Source organism: Carya illinoinensis, chromosome 1 (genome assembly GCF_018687715.1).
Source record: "Carya illinoinensis cultivar Pawnee chromosome 1, C.illinoinensisPawnee_v1, whole genome shotgun sequence".
NCBI lineage: Eukaryota > Viridiplantae > Streptophyta > Magnoliopsida > Fagales > Juglandaceae > Carya > Carya illinoinensis.
The window spans coordinates 42,974,564-42,988,005 of NC_056752.1; the positions used below are offsets into that span (position 1 = coordinate 42,974,564).

At 32.1% G+C, this 13,442-nt stretch overlaps 1 long non-coding RNA gene across 1 annotated transcript; it reads left to right on the forward strand.

Moving 5' to 3' along the window:
• The first annotated feature begins 4,509 nt into the window (after window positions 1–4,509).
• On the forward strand, window positions 4,510–6,925 carry LOC122302966. Its single transcript, XR_006240566.1, has 3 exons — window positions 4,510–5,286; window positions 5,444–5,525; window positions 6,776–6,925. It is a non-coding gene; the product is annotated as an uncharacterized LOC122302966 (long non-coding RNA).
• Window positions 6,926–13,442: the final 6,517 nt, after the last annotated feature.

Sequence of the window (13,442 nt, forward strand, 5' to 3'; positions counted from 1 at the left end):
AAATATATAGAAAGTGAAGGTCTTATGCCGGTGTTTCGATGCATCTTTCGATTGTTATGTTTCTATGTTTATGTTTTTTCTAACTGATGATAAGGACAATTGTGGTCGTGGAAAACTTCTACAATCAATCTAGACAAATAAGATGCAAAACATTCCGTTTCACTACGAATTTTTTAGTGGCAATTTGATAGTTTATTTATTAGACTATTCTAAAACCGCTTCAAGCGACTTTACCTTTCTAGGAAATTAGTGGGAACCATTTTTTGACTCGAGATTCATTTTTTCTTTTTATTTTTTTATTTTATTTATTTCACTACATTTATTTGTTTTGATATAATTGTTGGGACTCTCACTCAATTAAATCTTGTATTATGAAACTTTTTAATTTATCTATAAATTTACTTGCTTAAGTTAAAAAAAAAAAATACAGTACTGATGTCAACATCGATCATAGATATTAGTGGTCACCATGCACTGGCTGATCCACACGATTCCAGAGAGTACGCCGATTAGAAGCAGTTAATTGCTTTCAATCCGTCACCTAAAAATCCTTGTATCCACCTACTAAATGTCACCGATCTGCCCAACTTATGGAATCCACCACCGACAGATTGACCCCCCCACGCCCCTAATGCAGTATTTCACACGTCGCTCTACAGCCGTTTTCACATGCAAGTACGTAAACCAACGAAGTGGTACGAACAGATTTAGAGGGCACCGATGTATCGTACGCTCGATCCCTATGCACCCAGTTGATCTAGTACTCCAAGCAGCCGCAAGCTCCATGAAATGTACTATGTACACGACTTGTAAAAAGAGTCAATTAGACAGACAGGCATGCATGCACCACCTGCATATATGCAGGGCGCAGGCACGGCCCATGGACCATGCCCGTTTATGACTACTTGATCAGTACGCATTTTCACGGACGATCATCAATTGATGTCGAAGTTCGATCATCCAATTACCCGACCACGATTCACGCATGAACATTGGATTATACGTTGAGTACTGCATGTGAATGCCTTCCCAATTATAGCGAATGTACAGTACGGAGTCCTGATGACATTGACTCACGTATGTATCATATTTTAAGTGATTTATCCATTAAATTAATTAAAATAATGTCTTACATCAGTTAATTATATCATGATTTCAAAAAATAAAATGTAGCTAGCATGAAGATTAATATTATATAATATTGCTCATTATCTTTATATGTGAACGATTAGTAATTCTAGCTAGTGATCAAATCACACTCATTGGTCCGGCCGGCCGGCCACCTATCATTACTAGTCAATTTGGCGAATATCTAATAGGGATAACTAGATATGCTTTGCTTGCCATTTTAGATACATTCCTTTAGGCATAATATTTTTGGAAGGGTTGATAATTAGATGAATTTGGAGGAGGCCAGGTAGGTAAGTATTGTCTGGGTTGCATACATGCACCTTTATCATTACGTACTATACTACCAGTCTCATGACGAATAAGATCAGTTTATCTTATCTTATATATGGTATGTATCTTGAATGAATGGTACCGGATGTACGTACTCGTCTTAATATTACTTATTATCAAGTTTAGCTAGCTAGGCTCGTGACCCAGGCCTTGTCATCTAGCTAGCCTCGTTATCTACATCCAGACCCAGTTTAAGTCTGGCGAAGTTTTATCGGATTAGATGATTTAACTTCAAAGGAAGATGGGGTGTCTAATTTACATAAATGTTACTCATTGGCAACGGCAACGACAACGTCGGCCTGATCACAGACGTACAAATATCACAAGCGCCATGCATATATAGTAGAATGCTCCGTACGTACTACTGCATGCAGGTTATTTGTTTGAAATTTCAGCGCCCATCTTAGTGATTGTGCATATAAAATACATACGCATACATGTATGAGAAATGTTATATATAAGTTCTAATTAATGGACAAGTTTCATCAAAACCATTTGTCACTACAAGAAAAACGGTCTTTTGCAGCGATTTATATATTGTTGCAAAAAAAATCGCTGCAATAGGTAATCTATTGCAGCGATTTTAATTTTGTCGCATGATTTTTAAATTAAAAGCGGAAGAAGTCCTTAATTTTACATTTGCAGCGAAAAATACGACGTTTGCATAGATTTTGATCGCTGGTGTTACTAAAACACGTTCCAACGCCTAAATTATCGTTGTTATTACTTTTGGGCGCCAAAATTTTAAGAAATGTTTTATTTTTCCCCCCGATTTCTTTTCTTCTCCACTTCTCTCTGTTCTTTCCTTCTCCAAAATCGCCTGAGTGTCTATGCCCAATTCTTTTCCTCTCTCTGTAATTTCCTTCGATCACCAACCTTAGTTCCTCCGCCCCATTTACCTCCCACGGCTACCCATTGACCCAGCAACCCAGCAACCCATCAGACTCCATTTTAAAATCCTCAACATCCACCCTTCCCAGTGACCTTTCCTTTTCTCCCTTCCCTCTACTCCGAACGCCCCTTCCATTTTTTTCTTGGCTAATTCTCTTTTCCTTTCTCTCTTTCTCACATTCTCTCTTCCCTCTAGATTGGCCCGATCCTCCCTCTCTCCCCTTCTCTCCATTTTTCATTTTCTTTTCCCACTTACGTTACTGCTTTCCTCCTCCGAAGGTTGTCGATTTCTTCTCTCTTGGCTTAGGTTAGGAGCAGTTGGCAGTTGGCAGTTGGCAGTTTCGTATCGGTGGAAGACAGAATGTTGACATCAAATTTTCACTTCTTGCATCGTTGTGTTCGGACTTGTGCTTTCTGCCCTAGACTGCCTCTCCGAGTTGGTCTATTTCGATTTCTATTGTGGGGAAAGGGTAAAATTCCTACTTTGGCTTGTGGATTCGATTTGTATTTGTATTGGTTGATTTTTTTTAAACTCATTTAATCAGTGATGCTTTCGAAGGTTGGCAAGTAGTATTTGATATATGGATTCAATCTGTGATCCTTTCTGCATTTGTAAATTTCGAAGTTTGCTTCCTAATTGAATTTGAATGGCTTATTTCTAGTTGCTAGGATTATTAGGTTGGCAATGCTAAAATGAAGCTGGCGTGTAGTCTGAGTTGGGTTTATTTTGAGTGAAGTAAAATCGGGTTTTTTCGAGTCTATTTAGTTTAATGCATATTTTGGCTGAAGAGAAGACTTTGAGCAAACTGTGGGTGATATTTAGTTGCAAAAACCAGAGATCTAATTTTTTTGATTAAGTTCTGGAAATTAGAATTCAGGGATAATATTTATGAGGAAGTTTATCAAAATTGTTAATTCATTGGATTGGTTTAACTTGGGAATGCCGATGGTTGCTATGTTGGTTGAAAAATGCAGTAATTAGGGCTGTGAGTATTTTTCTGCATAGTGCAGGCTTTTATCAGAAGATATTAATTGGTCTTATAGATGTTAAGTTCAGATTGGAGATTCAGTTTGGACTGCTAGTGTAGGATTATTCTCAGTTCAAGTTTGGTACATGAAAATGTGTAATGCAGTAATTGGCGCTGTGAGTATTTTTCTGCATAGTGCAGGCTTTTATCAGAATAGTATAGGAGCATAGTACATGCTTTTCTCATAAGAGCAAAGTTTGTGATGTTTTTCATCGTTGACATAGAAATAAAGGAGACTAGAGGATAGGTTATCAAATTATTCAACTAAATTTTTTGAATAAAGGATCTATTTATTAAATAATAACTGAAGGTCTGCTGAATTAATTACATGGAGTATTTGTGATGCATGCACACATGGACATAGAGAGAATTGAAGGGGAAGCAATTGATTCAATTATATAGAGGGAGATCAACATAGATGGTTAGTGATTAACATCAAAGAAAATTTAGGAGACTTGGAGCCACCCTTATCAACTGATTGTTGTATCTACAGGCTTCAAACTAATGAAGAGTTGTTCACTCCTCTGCAACACTCAAACTGTAATGTCTAGTGATTTAGTAGACACAATAAAGAGTTTGGAAGGAAATGCTACTTTATCTAGAATCCAATTAGTTGACTGATGCAATTGGTTTTTATTTTTATATTTTAAGCATCTCGAATATATATTACTTTATCTAGAAGGATGACTCTAGTCTTAATAAACCATTTAAGCAACTCAGCAATAGTACTTATCACTCAAGCCTGTTGTAAGGTTTCAGGTCTTAATTGCTCCAAAGTAATTATTTTTCAAACATAAGTGTAATCTCTCTAATTTGTATTTGGAAATGATAGTACTAAATCAAGGGATGTGAAATAATCCCCTCCATGCCAAGCGCATGATCAGCCAATCTTTGCTCTTTCTTCCCTTTTGAGTTCAAAATGATTATTAAACAATTAACTTTATTTAGCTGCCACCTTAACTTTGAGCTTTAATATATATAATCCCCCTCTCTTTCATCCTTGTTATATTCATTTATTTTTAGTCATATATAGCCATAGCTCAATCTAAAAACCAATATAAATGATATAAATGATGTTGAACATTTCAGTTGCCCATTTATTTCCTTGTTCCCTTGTCTTGCAGAATGGATACTCTTCACTTCTATCATTCACAGTGACTGACATTAACAATATAGTGACAAATAAGAGCAGTAAGGGAAATTACCAAGAAAGCAAGGATTTCTTTGTTTGTTTAATTCTTGTTTTCTTCTTTAAAGTAAGTTTCTTCCCCAATACTACATATTTTCTTCTTCTCTTTTTTGCTATGTTGCCCTAGCTCTTAGTGTAAATGGAGGTATTGTTACTGCTTGTGTTTTCCAATATCAATTCATATTTATAATTTTCTTCTTGTGTATATCATTACAAAAACAAGTAATTGTTTATGTAAACATCTAACTATTAGAGTTCTGAAGAAGAACTACAAAGTGTTTTGGTTCTGTTTTGAGATGATGGGCATCATTTGAAGATAGCCCTCTGTTTTAGTGAAAGCTTTTGCTCTGACTCGATTTTTTGGTTAGGCTTAGATGACTCTTCATGTTATATAATAGTAAAGTATTTGAGCACTATGCTCACTTGCGACCCTAAATTGTGAATTTAAACAAATTTAAAAACCGTAACTTTGTCAGAATTTATACTCGAGATCCTAATTTGGGAGCATTCAATTTCAGTTCAGCTGATGGCTTTGTGTATCTAAGGTAGATTTCTATATTTATGTCTATATATATATGCTTACATTCATACATACATACTACCTATAAATGCTCACACATACATAGAAAGAGAGATCGATTTGGCTCTTCTGTGCTTGAGCTGGACGATGAAAAGTTATTGTGATGCATCTGCTACACTTGTGGTCTTTGAGCGAAGGTATGCATCCATGTCTTATGATGGCCAGATGGACACTTACATGGCATAGATACTAGTACGAACCTTTTGTCATCAGTTAATGTTGCTATGTTGTTGAAACATCATTTCCATAAACTATATTTGGAATTTAATTATCAAATTTCATATTTGCCATTAGGTATGCATCTCTGGAAAATTATGTCGCTGAGCCAATCATAAGTTCAACAGAAAAGCAGCCACTCCTTGAAACTCCAGGAGAAGTAAGCTTTGCATTTTGTTATAAGCAGTTAATATTCTAGAAAGATTGGAAGTCTCTGTTGGAAAGAATTGATCAATTTGATAAAAATCGATCTCTTTGGAAGTAATTCACCAGATTAGATGTTGTATTTTTTACTTTTGTGTTTGCCATCAAATATTTCTGCCACACTTTAAAAAGTTGTCAACCTATAATGTTATTTCTTTGGAGTTTGTAATTTTTTTCCTATAATTTGGAGCTATATATATATATATATATGTCATTGGGTGTGTGTGTGTGTGTATATACAACTTACATAAAAAAAGTGTATATATACACATTTGAATTTGTAATATATACATCTCTTTAGAGACATTGTATATGTTGGTGTTATAAGCAATAGCTAATGCACACGAGAGATAGGAGTACATATATATATATATATATATATATATATATATATATATTTATACTCTAACTGATTAGGCCCTTCTTGGACAGCAGTCACTACTTTTTTATAAATTGCCTATGCATGTGTTTTTGCTTGTATAATGTAACTGTGGCCATATAATGTAAATTAAAAAATTGATGATGGTGGTTTATTGATGTGGTAAACCAAGGAAGATGATTCCTGATGTGCTTACATGTTGAAGAATTATTATTATTTTTCCCTATCTTCCTGAATCAAGGGTGGCAGAGATTTGATTAGCTAAACTTTTAGTCTTAGAAGCATCTGTTATTTATTTCTAGTCAAGTAATGCACCATATAAAAATAATAGTTTTTAATCCTCTACAAATCTTTTGATATAAGTTTGGAAGTACTGGTTTTTTAGTCAAGTAATGCTTTGTGTTTTTGCTTAATTTATATATATTTAGATTGGTTGCTGCAAGTCCTATGGATAATTATCTCTACTTTAATCATAAAAGTGTAGTTTGAAAGCAGTGGAGACCTAAATAAATATCTAAGCAAATTGTTTGTAAATTTGTATAGGAGTTTTGGTTTGGACAGTTATTGATGAGCTTCTAGTGTTAACAATACACATTTTTCCAGAATTTTAATAAAAAAAGGTTTGATTCTAAAGTTGTACTTTACTTGAATGAAGTTCTACTTTGAGATTAGTAAATTAGATTGATGTTGATGTGTTACAACTACTATGAAAAGTAGGTTTTCATGCATTCTTTACCTATAATAAGGCTTTCTCCTGTTTGTATGACTTCATGCTCCACTTTCCAGGTTTTTTGTTATACTAATCAGTTGGTATTGTGTCTTTCCAGAAAACTCATATACAGGTATGCCTTTGAATATGGGAGCAATTACTTTTAGTTGAAAGTGATGAAGTGCACTTAGGATCAACTTGAAGTTTCTGCTTGGCTATGTACTGAACATATTTCTACTTGTTGTATACTGAATGTACTGAACATATTTCTACTTGTTGTATACTGAATGTACTTTGTTGTTATTTTCTATGTACCCTTTGTATTATTAAGTAAAGGGAATTAAATTATTAAGTAAAGGGAATTAAATCCTAGCTGATCTACTAACTTTGCTTCTAATACAAGTGAAAAAAATTACTGAAACTGTATGTTTCAGTAGTAATTTTTTTTTTTAATTTTGTAATTAAGTATTGCAGCGATTTTTAGTCGATGCAAATAGGCCAAAATTCGTTGCAAATAATCAGCTTCAACGATTTTAGTCCTTGAAAAGTTTGCCAAATGCAACAAAGGAAGCAAGCGTTGCTTTTGCACATTTGCAGTGCTTTTTGATTTTTTGCAGTGATTTTAGTCCTTGCAAAAAGTATCAAAAGCAGCGCTAGAATGGTATGTTGCTTTTGACGTACACAAATTGCAGCGCTTATAAATCAATTGCAGCGATTTTTAGTGTTGCAAAAAATGGCAAAAGCAACGAACCAAATGTACCGCTATTCTTGTTGGGGGCTATTACAGCGAAATTTAATAATATAGCAAGGATAAATTTCGCTGCAATTGATCAAATGCAGCGCCATGGCAGTCACATGGGGTGGCCTTTTGCAGCGTGAAATTAGTGAGTTTGCAGCGGTTTAAAAACGCTGCAAATGAAGTCTTTTGCAGCGTTTTTTCAATAACGTTGCTATTGATCAAAAATATCACTTTTATACTGTCGAACATGCAAGGAGGGTAATGACGCTGCAATTGATCAATCACAGCGTTTTTTAAATATATTTGCAACGGTTTTAAGCGCTGCAAAAGGGCTAATTTCTTGTAGTGTGTATAAAAGTAAGTCCTACTATAAAATAATTGCTTTTTTTACACTTTTGAGATGGGGTTCACTTTTTTACTAAGGGACTAATTACCTTGCCTATTTGAAACTTATATAAATTATATAAATATATATATATATTACATATCATGTATGTATTTGTACATATTATTTTGTTTTATATGTTATTCCAATATGGGAGCTCATGAGGCTTGGTAGGTGGTCTGTTTGATTTGACCTAGCGGGCCTATATAACCGATGGAATCGCAAGAGTCCCACGAGAATGCAGCCAACCTGGAATTATGCCAGAAATTGTGGCTTCTATTCCTTGTAGAGCGGATTGAATTCTTGACTTTTGCCTCCTTAATTTCTAGGTATTCACGTACAATTATCTTTGCATTCCTACCATGTTAGGGATCTACAAGATAATTCCTTAATTTGAATATTTCTTGAGTACTGATCTAAAACAGATTATCAAGAGTACTTCATGAGGTAAATACTGCATTAAAGTGAGCTGATCTACACATTAAGTAAGCTTTTACATAAAGTTGTGGTGAAAAAAACAATACTCATCGATTTATTTTATATATATATACACACACACATCGATCGCTTCTTCCCACAAAGAGGTGTTCAATATTTTTGAACGCTCCAGAGACGAATTAGCTAGTTAATTTGATTCGTCAGTGCGCTAAATCCAAATCATCCGTGAACAACTCATGCTAATTAAGCTAAACTTCAATGAGACAAAAGTCCGTGACATTCTGAGTTAGATCTGATTGCCATCACTAAAATCATATTAGCAATCATGCATTTTATATATATAGTTTTCTGTCTTCTTCTTCTTCTTCTTCTTTTTTTTTTTTTTTTTTTTTTTTTTTTTTTTTTCCGGTTTGAATTTGTTTAAGTATGACTAACATTTTTTAATGAACCTCATATCAACATATATCATCAAAAGCCAAATCGAATCCATGCAATATCATAATTACTTTCATTCTATTCATCAATATATATATATATATATTTTGTTTCATGTCATTTGATCTTTTTCTTAATTTCCTGGAAGAATGTAAACTATATTTCAAACTAAAATATTTGTGTTTTGCAATTAATGTGCATTTTAAATTATAAAAACTAAAAGTCTCACTACTTAATCATTGATGCATGACTGAAATAATATTTTCATTCAATTATTATCATCGAGATGAATGAAGCATATCTAAAAGTAAGTGTCACGACATAATTTTAACAGTCAAATTTCAGCAATTTAACGAATTATATTACATAAATCAAGCTAGCTAGCTTTTGCGTGCCATGGAACGAGCTATATATAGACTAAGGAACATATATAAGATTCTTTTTCTTTTTAGTATCATGAGAATGATTATATACTCAACACATTCTCTATAGATTTTGAATTTGAAGTACTTTGTATGTTTAAAAAAATCTTTTTAAGTTCAAAGTTTCATAAGACTGTTAAAAAAAACTCCCTTATTTTATCTAATTAAACAAGAGAAATCGATCAACCTTCCAAATTCTTAAGCTACAACTTCAAATATTGAAATCTCACCACAAAATCCACCCTTATTAACCAAATTAGCTTATCATGTGTGGGGAAAGAAAATCATAAACTAGAATATCTCCCGGCCATTATTCAATGGAGTTGGTTAATAACGTCAAAGGCCAATCGATGGGGTCAACAACTCCCCTTGGTGAGTTCAAAAAAGGCTTCTTGAAGCTAGGTGCAAAATCATTGTCAATGCACATCATGCTTTTCACAAAGAAAGCAACCAACCCCCATTTGTCCTTTTTCACTTTCTTAATGATGGTGATGATAAGATACCTTCATCATAATCACTATTCTAAACTTTAAAAAAGAAAATAAAAGAAAAAGGAATCAAAGAAGAACGTACCTAGCATTCTATGCTAAATTAGGTCCATCATTATTTTGAAAAGCTGGAAAATAATGAACTTCTAACTTCTTCGAATGACAACATTAGCGGCAAGATTACTTTGATGCTTTTCTTTGTCGGGAGATCTTTTGCTAATTTTCTATGATACGTATAATGTCTTTGGTGGATCATGAACGTTTGCTTAATTTTTAAAAAATAAATCGACTGTCTCGCTCGAGAGGCCGGGAAAGTTCCATCAATCTAGCTAGCTATCTTGTCCCCCTTTTTTTTTTTCCTTTCCTTATGGCAGCTTTCTTGTCTTTAATTAACGTCTATGCGCGCATCATGTGATGATATATATTAAGGCATGGTTTAAAAACTCAAATCAACTTATTTAATTATTATAATTTTTTTAATTTTTAAAATAAAATATAATAAATAATTAAAAAATTTCAAATTTTAAAATATAAATAATATTAAAAATTAATATTTTTTTTTTTTAACTTTTAACTCAATATCAAATTAGATTCGATTTTGAATTAAGCCATCACGATCAAGCTAGCTATATATGTCCAACCAGAGCATTCAGGAGTCTATTCTCAAGGAGTCTATTCGCAAGAAGGCAAATGTTTTTGGGAGTATCAATTATCAAAAGTTAGCAAAAACGGACGGTTCTGCCGAATGTCGATTTTCTGTCAATTCTTACAGTTGTCCTCAAGTATTTTTTTTTTTAATTTTAAAATTTTTTACATATTTGTTATATATTTGATTGATGTGACTAGCTGTCTTATATTTTTTTAATATAAAATAATTATTTTAATTATAGAGTATATAAAATATATAAAAAAATGATTGTATGTAATATAATTAAATATACAAAAAGTTATCATATATTAGAATGTATGGCACACATTTGTTTATAAGAATTAATAATATATATAAATATATAAGATTGTATATATAGTGAAATGCCAATTAATAGTTATAAGTTAAAGGGTGCAAAAATGTATAAATTAAACCAAGAAAGTTGAGTGAAATAATTATTGCATTCTAGAATCTGTTTGTATATATGATCCATGGAAAACGTACGTACGTACGCATGCATGCAGTACTCTAATTCCTTGGAAAGAAAATTAAAAAAACTTGTAAATTTTGCCCATGAATTACAATGGAGAGGTGCTAATTTTCCGAGAAAATTGATTTTCACGGAAATTGATTTATAAGAGGAGTTTTAAAATAAAATATCTTATAATGGGAAACAACGTCCTCATGTTGCTATTATCAGAAAACGTTCACAAAAGCCGAGGGATATAAGATTTGAGCCGAGGTTGTAGCACGAGATCAATCGTCCTAGCCTGAGAAACAGCTAAAAAAAAATTTATTTTTTTTCTTTTTTTAATTTATTTTTTTATATTATTAAATATTTTTTATGTAAAAAAGTTCACAACAATATTAAAATATACTTCTTTAATCACTATGTAAAAATAAAAAATTATCTGGTTCCAAATGTCGGTAGGACTAGCATTTTTTATAAGATTTTGATAACCAAACTTCCGAACAAAGTTGGTTTAACTAGTAGATTGAATTAAACGGATGGCAGGGCCCAGTGTGATCTCAAGCCCTTCCTCTAACAACTGAAGTCCGGCCCAATTAGTTGGGCCATGATTTGGTCCCTCTTTAGGCTATACATGTAGACTAATTATTTAAGTTTAGTTTTTTTTCCCTCACTTTCAACGTTTCGCATTTATAACAGGGTTTACTATTCATCATTTTTATATGCCATATATCATATATTTTTAATTTTTTTTTTGGTTTTACTATTATTAAATTAATTAAAATTTTCTATTTATTATCCATACAATATATACTTGATAAGAAAAAAAATTAAAAAATTATATGTGGTGTGTGATGTGTGGGAATGTTGAGTATAATTTTTTTTTTTTTATAATATATATCATATATAACATGAATTAACTGCCATTTAGGATGGTAATATATATCAATGGATCGAATATTAATGGAATGAACCGTATATGTATCAAATTAACTAGCCAAAGCAAGGTATTCATAAGTACTCTTGCATCGACCTCATGATTTGAGCGTATAGGCTTGATGGAAGAACACAAAAACAATAGATATTAGCGAAATGTAAAGGGCACAACAGGCCGGAGTAGCAAAGATGTCAAAGCCACGGCGGAGGTGCCGATGCATGCAGTGGTGGAGCCAGGAATTTACTCTAAGGGTAAATAAAATTAGAACAATATACATAAAATATTTTTTGTTCTACTTTATATATATCATAAAAATGTATAAAAGTAGAGCAAAAAATTAGAACAACTTATGATACATTTTTTGCTCTATTTTTTAACAACTTATGTATTAAAAAATTATTTGATATGTCAAGAATAATATATCATTAAAATAATATAAAAGCATTCATACAAATATATTAAATAAAAGAAATATTGAGTGTCTAAAATTGTAACTTGCGTTTTTTTAAACAAACAAAATCATCAAGTATTGAATTTAAATATAAATTCTTAACTATTTCCCTTTCAATATAGATAATAAAAAGATGTTAGAAATACTACTGGTTATAGTTAGAATTTTTTTTAATTTTATTTATAATAAAAATATCTATTTTATTTTATACGAGATGTATTTTATTTATTTCATTTTTATATCAAATTGAATTTTAAGGAGTGGCCAAAATAATTTTTAGAGGATGGGTCAATACATAATAAATTAATATTATTTTATTAAATCAAAAAAATTAACATATATATATATATATATATATTTTCAAATTTGTCCCAACATGGCTCCACCACTGGACGCATAATCTTCACATGGTTTTTTTTTTTTTTTTTTTAAACTATATTTGAAGCCATTCCCATGCCTTCCATTCTTCAAACTCATCCATGACCATTTCAATTATGGTCCCATGGCTAGTGAGCATCGCTTTAGACTCATTGCACAGCACAACCCATCCACTTTCATTCTGGTAGCTGTAGGACGGTTAGGAATTTTGACATCACAAATTTATCCCCCTATGATATATCATTTATAAGAATAATAAAAAAAATAGAGAAATAATAACAATACAACATATTTAAGTGAAAACTTCTAAACAGAAGAAAAAACCACTTGACCTAAAAAAGAAAATTTATCATGTAAAAAATTATTACAATCACATAATTTTTCTCCTCACTCCAAATACACACACAGAGTTTCTCCATTAGCAAAATTTTAACTTCTCACCTCTTCTCCTTTTACAAAAAGGCCAATAGAAGAATTTAACAAAAGTCAAAAGTTATTAGATGATCTTTCAACTGATGTGTTTAAACTAAGAGACTTTTTATTTAAGTCTGGGCCTATGCCCTTTATTTTTTTCCCACCGGTGTGGGACTAAAGAATGAGCAAAAAATCAACAATCTTCATATTACGATTTTGACTGGTCCCATAACCAAGCTCCACCTTAATGAAAATCTTCAAACTTCCACTATCATGCTGTACCATAAATACATATATACTTAGAATAAACTAATTCCAAACATTTCACTTCGGCCCATTTCGAAAAACAACATTGTTGAAAATTATTATGTAACTTTCATGTTTGACTTTTCTGGAAGTTTATCAGCCATCAACATAAATTTCCTTCACACATCCCGCATTAATGCCAAATTAATGCCTGTGTGCAAACTTGTAGACCCGCTAACATTAACACATCCTCTATCATGACAAATTTTAGAAATTAACAGCATGCCATGAGGACGTGCATGTCCCTTTTTAAAGATCAAAATCTTTTATAGAG